The following is a 13,715-nucleotide window of genomic DNA, read 5'->3' as shown; positions in this document are numbered from 1 at the left end:
TCCTTGACCCATTAACCATCAGTCCACAAGAGGCCATTGTCTGGGAAGACACTTTCCCCGACCTTTTGAGTGCAACTTCTCAATGATATATCAAGTGAATATACATAAAGCACATACATCCTCCCTTCTTTTTAGACCTATGCAGCCTTAGCAGGCCGTTTCATCTGAAGGTATCCTGAGTAGAAATCCACATCAGATATTTTACTTGCACGCTAGCAGGATCATCCCCCGTAGGTAAGACACACTCTAATTTTCCAGACTATTATCAAGTTAAGCCAACTAGTATGAATCTCATTTTGAATATCTCTCATTTGTGCAGAGCATATTTCCATTTGCCGGTATATGGATTGCCTCTCAGACTATCAGGGTGAACAATACGGCCTTGCGCCATCCCTCGTTTAAAGCTTTTTTCTTACTGGATAGTAAGACTGATCTACCTTCCTTTATCTTCTAAAGTATGTGCCACTTCATTTTTTTAATTTATTTTTCATATATATACTTACTGTCAACAGATCCTTCCACTTATTCTGGACCAATAGAATCTCACCTCAATTACAGAAACCCAGGGTAGTACACCACTTGGACGAAGAAATGTATTGGTTCTCCCCTAGGATCCACAAAATGGTCAGCATCTTGTTCTCCACTCCTTTAATTAAACTAACCAAGTAGAGGTTACACAAACAAACCATCTGACCACATTTCACACTAGCTAATAAACACAATAGATACCTATTCATGGACAAAGAATGCTTACCATTCAACAAGCATACATAAAAGCTCTCAGGTAGATATGGGCTAGCAACCATTTGAAGGAATACTAAGATGTTGAAATGAATGAGGGGAGTACAGGCATGTAAGCTACATAGAAGTGTTTTCTTCACATGTTATGTGCAAATGTGTTTTTACGCTGACAATATGATTCAGTATTTAAAATGAGCCCTGCCCTTTTTTTGTGAAATCAATAATGTACAGTTATCTTATTAAATCCATCTCTTTAATGTTTTGATTTTTAGAATTTTAGAATTATTGAAAATACTACCTGCCGCTGATGAAGAGTGAATCACTCGAAAAGTGTTGGGCTATTTGAAAAATAAATATTATTATTATTTTTTACTCTATATTGTCAATTGAATAATTGTTGTGATATGCTATTCCTGGTTAAAATTACAGACGTGTTGGTAAACAATCTAACTTTTCACATGCCACACTGGTTACTCCTGCATTAGGAGGCAAGGTTTTTGGCAAAAAATAATTCAAAGCTTAGGCTATAGATAGTGTGCAGGGGACGCAGGTTCCCTAATAGGGAACTTTACTTTTGTAAGGTGCACACTACAACCATACATCAACATGCACATGCACTATGGTGGACAAGTACACATAGACACTTAACAGTCGAATCCATACGGAGCTCCAAAATCATGACCTGGGCGTACAGCTCTAGGTAGAACTGCTCCAGGACCCGATAGCTGTCGGTGGTCAACTGGCCCAGTGCCTCACTTGGTTCTCACCAGCCTGAGGAAGCACTGGGCCTTGTTGTGGGTCCTGGCCTTGAAGTCCTCCCAGCGCTTGTGGACATGGATCTAGTCGTTGGGTGCCACCCCCTCCACGTTGATGGCACCCACAATGTCTGCCCAGATCTTCCTCCGTCCTTCCTTGCAGACTTGTGATGGTCCTGGGAAGAGGGCATCATAATGCACTAGGACTTGTTCCACCAGGATGTCAAATTCTCTGGCTCAGAAGCTAACAGCCCTCTTCCTCGCTGCTGTGGGGTTGCCACTTGCCTCAGATGATGTCGCTTCAGACATGGCAACCCCTGAGGCAGATGTGGGTGGGCAAGCTGGTTCTGGTGCTGGGCTTTGGAGCGGTGGCCTGGCACATAGGGAGTCTTCTGGATCAGCAAAGGTGGTCACAGATCCGAGACAGGAGCACTGGCAATGGCTGTACAGCAGGCACCAAAAGTGCAGGGTACGTGGGCAGCAGGCACACACAGTGGGCAGGCAGCAGCAGATGACTCGTAGGAGGCAGTCAGGGCACTTGGAGGCAGGTTAATTGGCTGGTAGGCAGGAGCGTGGGTCTTCCGTGTTACTCACGTGGCCGGCTGGAAACAGAGTGACTCTGCACGTGTGGAAACAGTGTGTTAGCGTGGATTTGGAGGAAAGGGTCTACACACGTAAGTTACATGACACGCGCTGGACGTTGTACGTTACACGCGCTGGATGTTGGGAGTTAGCGTACAGTATCAGGATAAATCAGTGCATAGGAGAAAATCACACGCTTGTGCTAGTGATAGCGGATGGATCTGTGGACTTCTGCGATTCTAGCATTTCCACGTGATCTCTACCCTACAGCAAGAGGGCCAGAGATTCTAGCGTTTCCACACGATCTCTACCCTACAGTGAGAGTGCAAGCTTTTTCTTTTGGTGGGGGATTTGCCTCCACACGCGCATTTTGATTTTTGTTTTTGTGGCTGACAGTGAGTCACGTATACATTTTGCATACTGTGAGTGACCCCGTTTCTCGTGTATCCCATTTTCAAGGTCATACTACTGTACGTGTCCTTTGCTTGCGCAATCTTTTGTGTTGCTGGGTACCACAGCATGCTGCATTACATTTTTACTTTGCATGTCGGTGAAAGAGGGCTTGCATACCCGTTTTTGGGGTGCCTGTGCATTACGCGGCCCATTTACTTTTCATCAGGGATTACATTGAGCCTTGCAGGAGCACACTGGTACGTTTAACATCATGTACACTGCCCCATCACTGAAATTGCCCAAGACAATTGATATCTGTGCCTCCCATTGCACAATTCCATAAGTTCCATGAGTGGGAGGGCAACAACTGGGAAGGGAGGCTGAGGTGGATGTGACTGAGGTGCCCCGGGCCATGCAGGGAGAGCTGTGCCCCACACCTAACAGGGTCAGGGAGATGCAGCTGATGCTGACGTCCCCAACACCTAGGGTCCCTGGGCAGCAGGGTCATCCGCTGTCCCTACCAGCCTGGGTCAGGAAGCTGCAGGAGAAGCTGCAGCTCCCGCTGCCCAGGCTCAGGTTCACACCCCCAGCACTGTAGTGGTCCTGGAACAGGTCCCTGGTGAAGCAGTCCCTGTCTCGAATGGGAAGGGACGTGTCAGGAAAGTTGCGACCACCAGCACCAGGGGTCCCAGAGCATCAGTGTCGTCTGCTTTCCCTATCAGCCTGGGTCAGGAAGCTGCAGGGGCAGCTGCAGCATCCGTCACGCAGGCTCAGGGTTAAAGCAACCCCTGTAGTGGTCCAGGCACAGGTCCACAGGGACCCCACTGCAGTAGTCCCTGTCTTGAAGGGGAAGGGATGTGTTGGGGAAGTGGCAGCCACCTGCACAGAGGTACGGATACCAGCAAGGCAACCTCCTGTGCAAACATCGGTGGGTGATGCCATGGCCCAGTCCACCAGTGCTCCAGCCCCTACTGCCACAAGTGGTCCCAGCCACTCAGGGTCTGCACCACCTCACAAGAAGGCAAAACATGCAGTAACGGGACAGGCTCCAACCCAAGGCAAGGCACAGGAGACCCACACGTCAAGGAAGAGGAGCTTCAGTGATGAGGAGCTGAAGATCCTTGTGGACTATGTGCAGGTACACGAACATGACATGCTGGTGCGGGCAGAGAGCACACATAGGCATGCTCAGCGTATGGCTCACTGGCAGTGCGTCACAGATATAATCAACTCCTTGGGCAATGAGAGGCGCACAGCTTCTGAGCCATTGAAGCATTGGAATGACCTCTGATGCCGAGCCAAAGAGTAGCTAGGTAGCACCTACGCCTCTACTCTGGTGACTGGAGGTGGGCCACCACAAGAGGAAGATGAGCTCACCCAACATGAAGAACAAGTCAGTGATATGATTGATGTGGAGCTGATCCAAGGCGTGGGAGACCTACCCATTTATGAAGACATGTCCAGTGAGTGGTGATGCATGTGCGTCCATGACAAGTGTGTGTTGCTTGGATGGATTATTGTGATTGTCTGGCAGTTCTGCCTGTATTTACATGACTGCCATTGGTGGGCATGTCATGGTGGACTGACACATGCTTGTTGTCCTGTAGACTGCATGCATAAAATGTGCTGCACACCGTGACACTCGTCCTCACCACACATTATCTTTCCTTCCATGTCACTCTCTGTGCAGCCTCTCGTGGCCCTCTTCCTGCTCCAACCTGTGATGGCGAGTAGCGTGTGTTAATCTTCCACTCCACACTCTCCTTCTCTACTCACATCTGTGACGTCTCTGAGAGGTCACCCTGCCGGATGCACCTCCTCAGATGTATTCTTCCTTTCTTCTCATTACCCCTGCATCTCACTGTCTACAGAGGACTGGTCTTACCTATGGTGGGCTACTGCAATGGACTCTTACTAGATTTTGGTGGTTGAACTCTCTTGGCTTTGCTACTCATCTAGACCAGGACTGAGGGAAGTGTCCTTTTGTGTTGGTGCCAGGGATTGAGTCTCCATCGGACTGTGATGGTCTCCCAGTGGCTATGACTGGTCTTTTATGAACCCTGTGCATTGTCCACAAGTCCTTAGAGGTCCTGGGGCCAATATTACTTCAACTCCATCTCCAAGATTTGCTTACCTGTCATAGGGCCTCATTATGACCTTGGCGGTAGCCATACCGCTATTGGCAGCATGGCTGCCACCGGAATCGCGTCCAGGTTCAGAGAATGAGGAATTACCGGGTCATTCTGAGTTCGGAGGGCCCGGTAATTCCTCCTTCTAGGAGCCTGGACCCGGACCTTCCCCATTCCCATTTCAGCCCCCACAGGGCTGAACGGGAATGGGCGAGGGAGCAAACAACGGGCCGATTACGAGCAGCCTGTTGTTTGCTCCCTCCTCCCCTCGCGGGACCCACTCTGCACATCTGGTGAAACCAGACGTGCAGACCGGATTCCGCGAGGGGACCTCGTAATCAGGCGAGACAGGGTTGACGGTGCCGGCACCTTTACTGGCACTGTTAACCCCGTCCCACCTGGGTTATAATGAGGCCCATAGTCTTCACTCATCCATTTCCCATTCACTCTTGTTCAGTAGCTCCTCATTGCAATGAGTTGGTGGTTGATGTCTGTCTTTGGCTGGGTCTTCCCTCTGGTACAGCCTCTCTGTCTCAATGGAACTGGAAGTGAACCTTCTCCAGGTATGTAGGCACATCTGATGCTTCCTCATGTGTTGCACTTACTCTCCTCCTCTCCCCCGGTTGGAGTCCAGGATGACTGAGAGGATGCACTAGTCACCTGGCAACAATCTGATCTCCGACATGGTCCTCTGGGCCAACATTTTCACCCATGCACTGCATCCCAGTCATCCCCCGCACTTGATGTGTGTTTACTGCATCCCTACAACACCACTTGACACCTGATGTGTGCATTTCCCTTCCACTGCCAACAGGCCACAACATTTACATTACTGGTGACATATGTATGTTGGAAATTGAGGCTCTTCACATGTTCTGCACTGTCCCCTCTCACTTCCAAACCCAGGTATCCCCTTCAACATGCCTGCTCACTGGCGTGATGTCAATTTGACCTTGCATCATGGTATCAGTGTGCTTGTCTTCACTCTATTCCGACACAATAGCATTGTTGCACATTGTGATAATTGTGCATTTTGTTTTGTGAGTACAATGTAATGCAATGTCACAACTATTGTACATGGCTCTGGCAGTTAATGCATGGCTATGCGGCATCTGTGTATTACAAGTCGGTGCTTGTGTGTGAAGCAGGTGCTAATCACCATGCACTACATGTGTTATTGAGCCCGGTGCTTGTGTGTGAAGCGGGTGCTATGCACAATGCACTACATGTGTTGTTTAGCCCTTGATCACACCTCCATAGTTCCCTTCCCTTCCATTTACACTGCGTACGTTTGTGGTTTTTTGTACCATGAATGACATGGCAGGTTAATGTGTTGCATGTGAACATTGTGGTAGCTGTGTGAGTGGGCTATGGGTCTTCATTTCCTTTTCTGTCCATGTATAGGTGATGAGGCACTTGATGCAGAGGAGGAGGGGTAGGTGGTACAGGATACTGAGCTACTGCCAACCTCCAGTGGAGGATGTGGTGTTGTAGCCCATGAAGATCCACTGGTGCTACAGTCCATCCTGGCCCTGACTCAGTTGGACTCCGTCTCTGATGATTCCTTTGAATCTGGTGGTGAACCAGATATGGCTTCCTCAACATTGCCGCAGGTGAGTGGATAAACTGTGGGTGCTGTTGGGTCCCAAATGTATGCAGGGGGTGAAGACCCCTCACAGGGTCAGTAAGTGTTGGTACGTCAGTCTGTGGTGGTTATGGATGCAGAGTCACGCTCCACAATATTGGCTCCTGGTCCTGGTTAAGCTGATCTAGGGAGGGATGCAGTCCTGCAGCCACAAACAGACACATCCCATCAAGGGCTAGGTTCCCTTGGGCCTGCCAGGCGTGGCGTTCCGCCAACGTGGTGGCCCTGTGTCAGCTGGCAATACTGTGTGGGAGCAGTCCATGTATGATGTTGCACGGCAACAGGGGGTTTCCTATGAGATGTTGGCTCAGGGCATGGAAAAGTTGGCCAATTCCATGATGCCCCCAGAAAGGCAGGTGGAGCTCCAGCTGCAGGCAACGTGGTCCACATGCTGCTCACACAGGCTGCACATAGAGGCCAGCAACAGGAGCCTACGGACGGAACTCAGGGCTCTGCAAGCATTCCTGGCTGCAGAGGGTTGTGCACACAGGAACACCCTGAGGGAAGAGTATAGGTCCCTCAGAATTACACTGACTGCACTTGAGGAAGCCTGCAGTAGATGGTCTGAACAGCAGATGCAACAGTAATTCATACCATCACAGAGGAAGTCTGTGCATCCCGTGAGGTGTTGCATGGGGACCTCCGAGCCATAATGTTGCAGATGCAAGCATATCAGTCCTGCATGGCTGATGCCATGGAGGACCAGGCCAGGGATGTGCATGGTGATCCACCCTTACCACTACCACATTCTAATGCTAATGGTGACAACAGTGACAGCTCTCCCAATCCGTGATAGCGGTGCGGTCCATGAACCCATGGAGAGGTTTTGTTTTTTTCTTCTCAACACCCGCACATGTGGGTGTTGACGTGCACTCTGCCCCTCCACCCTCCTGGTTGCCACCCCTGTCTACCATGGCCTTTTTATTTGTTGTTTTTCTGTCTATTGTGCATTTATGTGACAGTGTGTTGCTTTGTGTGGCATCTGAGGGCATCCACTGTATTTTCCAGCCAGACCCATAGAGCCTTGTATTGTGTTGGTGTTTGTGCCTTGGGTCCAGACACATACGCCACTCCTGCTTCCCCTTTCCATGGGCTTGCAAGGAGGGCAGCGTGTGAAAGTAACTTACACAGATGCATTGGGCTTCCTTTATATCTGTGGACAGTCTCAAGTCCGGACTGTGAATACACCCCTAGTGGGATTCATGATCGTATGTCCAGTGCATGGTTGCCATCCCTTTTTGTTTGTACATTGGGATCCATCCTTTGATCATGTTCCATCTTCATGTATTGGCTTGCCTATCTGTATTATTGTTGGTCTTCGGTCTGTATGTGATTCCCTGCCCACTGTAGTTATCAGGGCCACCCAAAATGATGGCAGGGTGGCATGTGCACGTTACGACATGTTGAGGCACTTGTGCAATTATGATTGGTCACTGTCAGACATATTCGCTCTTTTGGCCTGTGTTTCTGGTATGTTGAACTGCCCAATTGGTGCCCCTGTGTACATGAATAGTTTAATGTGTGAGTGTGACTTGTTTATGAACTGGTTCTGTTGATTGTTGAGCACTTTGTGACAGTGTAGTTGAGTGATGGCCATTTGATTTACACTTTTGACATTGCATGCCATGGCAAGGTGTGTCGACCAGGTGACATGGAGTGTGGGATGGTTTGGGTGACATACCGGTTTAGAGGTGTACTTTGCCATGGTGTTAGTGACATGCTACATCTTCCATGTGCTACTTTTGTGCACACCAGATTGAGTTGGTTTAAATTCTAAGGGATGCACACAATGTGGCACTTCCAAGGACAGGTTCTCAGGGTGGTAAGGTTGGGAAAGATTATTGTCCCTTTGCAATCATCCATTGGCACCTGGAGTGTGCCAGGTCTGTGTGCACTCCACAGGGTATGGATTTTAGGTGAAAAATGGTGCCACAAGTTGGGTACGGGCAGCCTCGCCACGTGCCCTTTCCCCTCCCAATGCGCAGCTGCAGTGCATGTGGTTGGGCATCCACTATGGCCCTAGTTGCAGTATGGGCTGTGTTGTATCTTACCTGGGGTGGTGTGGTAGGGTTCTGTATTGGTGGCATCATGTAGGTGCTCAGAGGGTAGGCACTGTCCCCTGTGGAGTTGAGATGTGTTGTCAGTGGTGTGGTTTTGTCTGTGTGAGCCTTTTGTACTCACCAATGAGTAATGTGTTGCCATGCCTCTGAGCTTGCAGGGCCCACTGTCGGTGTGACATTCTGAATATGAAATCATCATGGGTGGACCCAGGATAATTGGCATATACAGAGGTAATGATTTCCTTGTCATCACATACAACCTGCACGTTGATGGAATGCCAGTACTTGCAATTGTGATAGATGTGCTCTGTGGCCTCAGGTGGACGTAGGACCAAATGGGACAATCAATGACACGAAGCACTTTAGGGAAGTGTACCACCCCGTAAAAGTCATGGACCATAGCCTGCCTTTCTGTAGGTATTCTGGGCATGTATATCTGCCTGCATACTGAGGGGATGTGCAGTAATGATAGTCAACACCTGGTGTAGGCTCCATGACTGTGTGTCCTGTGAGATGCCTCCAACAATGGCAGCTGTCCACTGAAATGACCTAGTGGCCAAACAATGCAGTACATTGAGCACCTTTTCCAAGGGGATCAGTGCTTGGGAGCACAGGGTGGGTGATGTGAGGTCATCTTCCCACTCTGTGACCAGGTCTAATATGATATGAGGTAGAAACCTATACCTGGCATAGACCTGGTCATCAGGCATCCCAAAAAGGCTGGTCCTGGGTAAAGGTATGCATGCCCTGACTATCCTCCTCCTCCTGCGGTGTCCCACGATCACGGCTGCAAAAAAACTGTACATTTATCGCAGCTGTATACGCGCGTTGGCTTTTGCACACACTTTTTATGCATTGTTTTTAGTGTGTGGTAACGCTTACACCAGCTTTCCCGTGGCAGACATGTTTCAGGATTAGCGTGTCTTTTTCCGTATGCCATAGAGAGCCCTGTTCGATTCCATGAATACGTGTTTTTAACACGTGCTGCAAGTATTCTACTGTGGTACTTCCCATGTAACGCCCACATTTACGCTTGTTGTTCCCCATTCCACGTGTTCCTCCCCCTCTTTAGGTGACTGTTCTAGACAGTATGCGCCTTCGCTGGGCATCTTGTGCCAGACATTCGTGGTGTCACAGTGACATGTTGGACCTTTGCGGATTTTGCACCAGTCTCAGGTAAGCCACACGCAATGTGTTCCATGAATCAACAAATAGGCACCTGCGCGCGTTTTGCACACAAGCACCCATTTTTAGGCACATTTTTATTCCATGAATCAGGCCCATGGTTTCCAAAGCAGTACTCCTCTTTGGCTAGTATGTGTCCAATACATTGTTTTTCAAAATGGGCTGACTATTGAGATCATTTTTGCTATTGTTTCTATGGCTTGGTAAGATTTGCGAACTCTTTATCTGGATCCAGCACGACCAAGGCTTAGCCAGACTATGTTTTCAGATTTCTCATACAAGAGTGTGCCGGTTAAATGGTCTGCAGCTTTGTAGCAACCACATTCTCTATGGGAGAGCATTTTTTGCCAAAGCTGTATAATTTTTGTGACAGTATTTTGCCAGATGGTATGTCATCCCAGAGGTGTTTAGGCTCTGTTTTCTCAGCTTTGATTAAGTAGGCTATGTCATATCGTGCAACTGAAGTGGAATTGTCTAAAACGTACTGTACATCGATGTTTGCGTTCCACAGGAGGGCAATGATTGCATTGTAGTCATTGATGTACTTTGATGCTTCGCTTCTTTTAATGCTGTATGTGTTCTTAGAGGATTTGCCTTTCACACTGTGTCTAACAGAAGTCATGAAGCTGTGTACTTGTCCTTTTACTGAAACTGGTCTAGGGAAACAAAAGCGTTTCTTTTTTTTATATATCTACGTCAACAATACTTGCTACATTTATGTCTTTGAAAATGCAAAACTTTTGTATGTAGGTTACTATGTGAGCTTTCTGAAGGGATTTTGCAAGTGACATATTTGTGAATGTCAGATGATATTGCATTACTAATTATTATATTATTATATGCATTACTGCCCTGACCAAATTTAGGAGCATCTTTAATCCAAAAAAGCATGTGGATGTGTGGTGCTCTTCTGGATTGATATTTATATTTGTTTCTCCAAAAGAAGTGTTGCACTTCTCTGAGGGGAGGAATTGTTTTGTTACAGATGAAGTGCAGCATGGCAATAAAGCGATGATGGAAGAACCTTGACACATTTACAAGGTCAAGAGAGCAGACCTCTCCTGGTGTTTTCATGTCTATCCCTGCTTTGTTTTCGTTTGCTATGTGTAGGAAATCGTGTGAGTCTTCCCATGCATACTCTGCCCAACTTAAAGTGACAAACCATGTGGATGGGCCAAGGTTGCGTAGCATACACAGTACATCTGCGTGACATCGGAACCAGTATTCTTTTGTACCATGCATGTTTGCCAAGAGATTTTTAATACTTGACTGTAAAACTTCATCTTTCTCTTGCACCTTTTGAAGTAGCTGCGTAGCTGACATGTTTAAAAAATTTGAACCTGTTCTCAATGTGTGTGCAACTCCGTAACATAGAGTTGCTAGTTCACCTTCAAACAAGAGCTGAAATATGTATTCACTGTTTTGTCTGATTCTGGGGTCTTCAGAATACATTTGTAAAGAGCAGTATTCTCATGCTGTTATTTGTGTGCATCTTTCATCATACCTTCCACCTTTTCCAGTAGGAAAGAGTAAAGGAAAGGCTTGTGCTTTTATACTTTTTTCCACTTTTGCTGATTGGAGATCCTTTGGCTTTCTGCTTTTGATATGTTTCTATTGCATCACTATGCTGTCTTTGGAGTGCAGTGGGTGAATTGTGTACTGGTCTAAAATATTGGAGGCTGTAGTCGAATCTAGAAGTTCAAATTGGCCAGTTGATGAGAAATCCTGTATTATTTCAGTGGTTTCTCTCAGGTTTTCTTCAATGTTTATTTCTTTGTAGTATTCATTGTTTTCTTATAAGATATTGCTGGGCTTCTTTAACTTTGTTTAAGTCTACTAGTTGTTGCCACATTTTTTTGTAGGTACACCATTCACTAGGATAATCAAAGATTGATCTATTGGCCGTTGCACTTCCACAGTGTCCACAAAAAATTGGGCTCCTGGTGGGGAGCCTATTCTACCCAGGAGGGTTCGTAGAAAACAAAAATTACAATTGAATAGGTCCACAAAACACAAGTGCTCTTGGGATGCTCCTACCTGTAGTCCCCTTCGCCTATAGAAAGTAATAACTTATTCAGACTCAGTATGAAATCAATCTTGTTTCTTTATAAATATCTGAGGCATTGAATTTCAACATAAAATGGAATCTCCAAAATGGACATCAATAAGGAAAACCGGAGTAATTCCGGAGTACAGAGGATATTTTCACCACACTGGACCAAAAAATATCTTGGTATAACAACAAATTAGTGTGCGTGAGACCATATCAATTTAAATAACATTGATCATAGAGTTCACATAAAAGTAGCAAACATGTAGACATTTGGACATATTTAACATCACATAAACATTTTCAAAAAACATAAATCATTTTTTCTGCGTGAAGCAGCATTTCTAAGCTGCAGTTGGGAATAATGCATCGACACCACAGTGTTTCAGCCGTTTCTAGGTGGAGTTAGTGTGCCACGTATGATGTACGGCCTTCGTGAGGATGGGGGTCTGTACTTTATGATGTCAGAGCTGTAAGTGACAAGGGAGACTATAGTCAGGGGAGTATTTTAGAGAATTAGTAATTTAATTTGAAATAAATCATGCAATGTGTAGAATGCCACACTGCTTACCTGTGGGTGTATTAATTCCACAGGTCTAGTAACTTAGGAGACATGAGCCACAACGGCTAGTTTCTATGTAATCCTGTTATAAAAAACAGAAACGGGAATTTATATTAGATGGGGGAGTAAGCTTGTCGAGGGGATCACGCTACTTTTCCACAGGGAAAACATTTGCAATTATTTACAATTATTGGGCTCTTACCTCTCAGCCGGAAGTGAGACTCTAATATTGAGTGCATCTGGTGACTGGGTTTTCAAATGATTCAGCAGGGGAGGCCTGTATAGGGTAAAGGCGTCTGATTATTGTTTTGGTCAATTATGGCACGTCACCAGTTCTAAAAGTTTCGCAGAAGGGCAGCGTTACCTGTCACTGTGCAGGGCCTGTTCGCTGACTGTTGCTGGAGCGTGCTGAACGCTGAGTCACTGTATCGTGCTAGGAGACCTGGCTATGGCATTGGTAACGCTGTTGCTAGGTCCCCGTGATCATTTATATGGCGGCCATCTTAGGTGGGGCTCGATGCCAACCCGTGTTAAAATTAGCTAAAAAATAACACGTATGATGCTCGGAATGATTGGGTAATTAATTGTAGTGGATCCCGTGTGTGACGGGTTTCAAATAGGTAATTTAAAACCATTGTTAATATTGGTTGCCATGGCGACCGTTCTTCATTTTTTTGAAGAAGAGGCGGGAAACCGAGTGAGGGTTCAATTCAACTCATAGGGTGCTCTAAGTTGGGAAAAGTGATGAGCAAATCAGAAAGTCGACCACGTTCTTTAAATGTTGTGTGTATAACGCCTCAATGGCATCGCTGAGTCAAAAAAATGCCAGTGGATCCATTTATGGTTACATTGTTAGTATAAAATGGCAAATCTGTTTACAATAAAAAAGGGACGTATGATGCCCTTAAATAACATTTTTATCAGAAAACCACACATTTTTGACAGGAACGCGTCAAAACCAACAATTGCATTTGTCCAACATCAGTCACAATTCTGCGTACAGTACATTGGTTTCGTCAATGTGTTGGCAAAAGAATGGCACATATGATGTCCTTATGACATCTCTATGAAAAATCACAATTTCTGAAAGGAACATGGGAGCCGACAAATGCTTTTGCTCAACCTGAGTTACTTGTATGTGTACAATACATTGTATACATTGATGATTATTAGTGTAGAGGTTCACAAAAAGGACTTCCACTCCACTGATATGTTGAGTCCAGCATGTACAGTGTTCAATCTATGGACCCAGTGCTGCTCAAGTTGTGTGAGTGTTTTTTTCAAATCTCCCCCACGTATCGCTGGTTTGACCTTTTGGATGACAAACCATCTCAGATCAGTGTCTTTGTGGTTTTTATGAGTAAAATGCTCGACTAGCGGCTTGTCCGCTACCTTGTTCCTAATGCAGGAACGATGTTCAGAAATGCGCATTTTTATAGCACGTATTGTTTTTCCTACATAAAGGAGGCCGCAGGGGCATTGTATGATATATATCACCCCCTTCTTGTTGCAGTTGGTGAAATCTTGCATATCCCATTTCACCTTGCCATGTTCAAATGTTCTTTTTTGCAGGGTAAGAGGGCAAGCCACACAGTGTCCACATTTATGATGTC

This window comes from Ambystoma mexicanum, chromosome 4p (genome assembly GCF_040938575.1).
Source record: "Ambystoma mexicanum isolate Mex_15411 chromosome 4p, UKY_AmexF1_1, whole genome shotgun sequence".
Taxonomy (NCBI): Eukaryota; Metazoa; Chordata; class Amphibia; order Caudata; family Ambystomatidae; genus Ambystoma; species Ambystoma mexicanum.
This window is presented reverse-complemented; position numbering follows the sequence as displayed.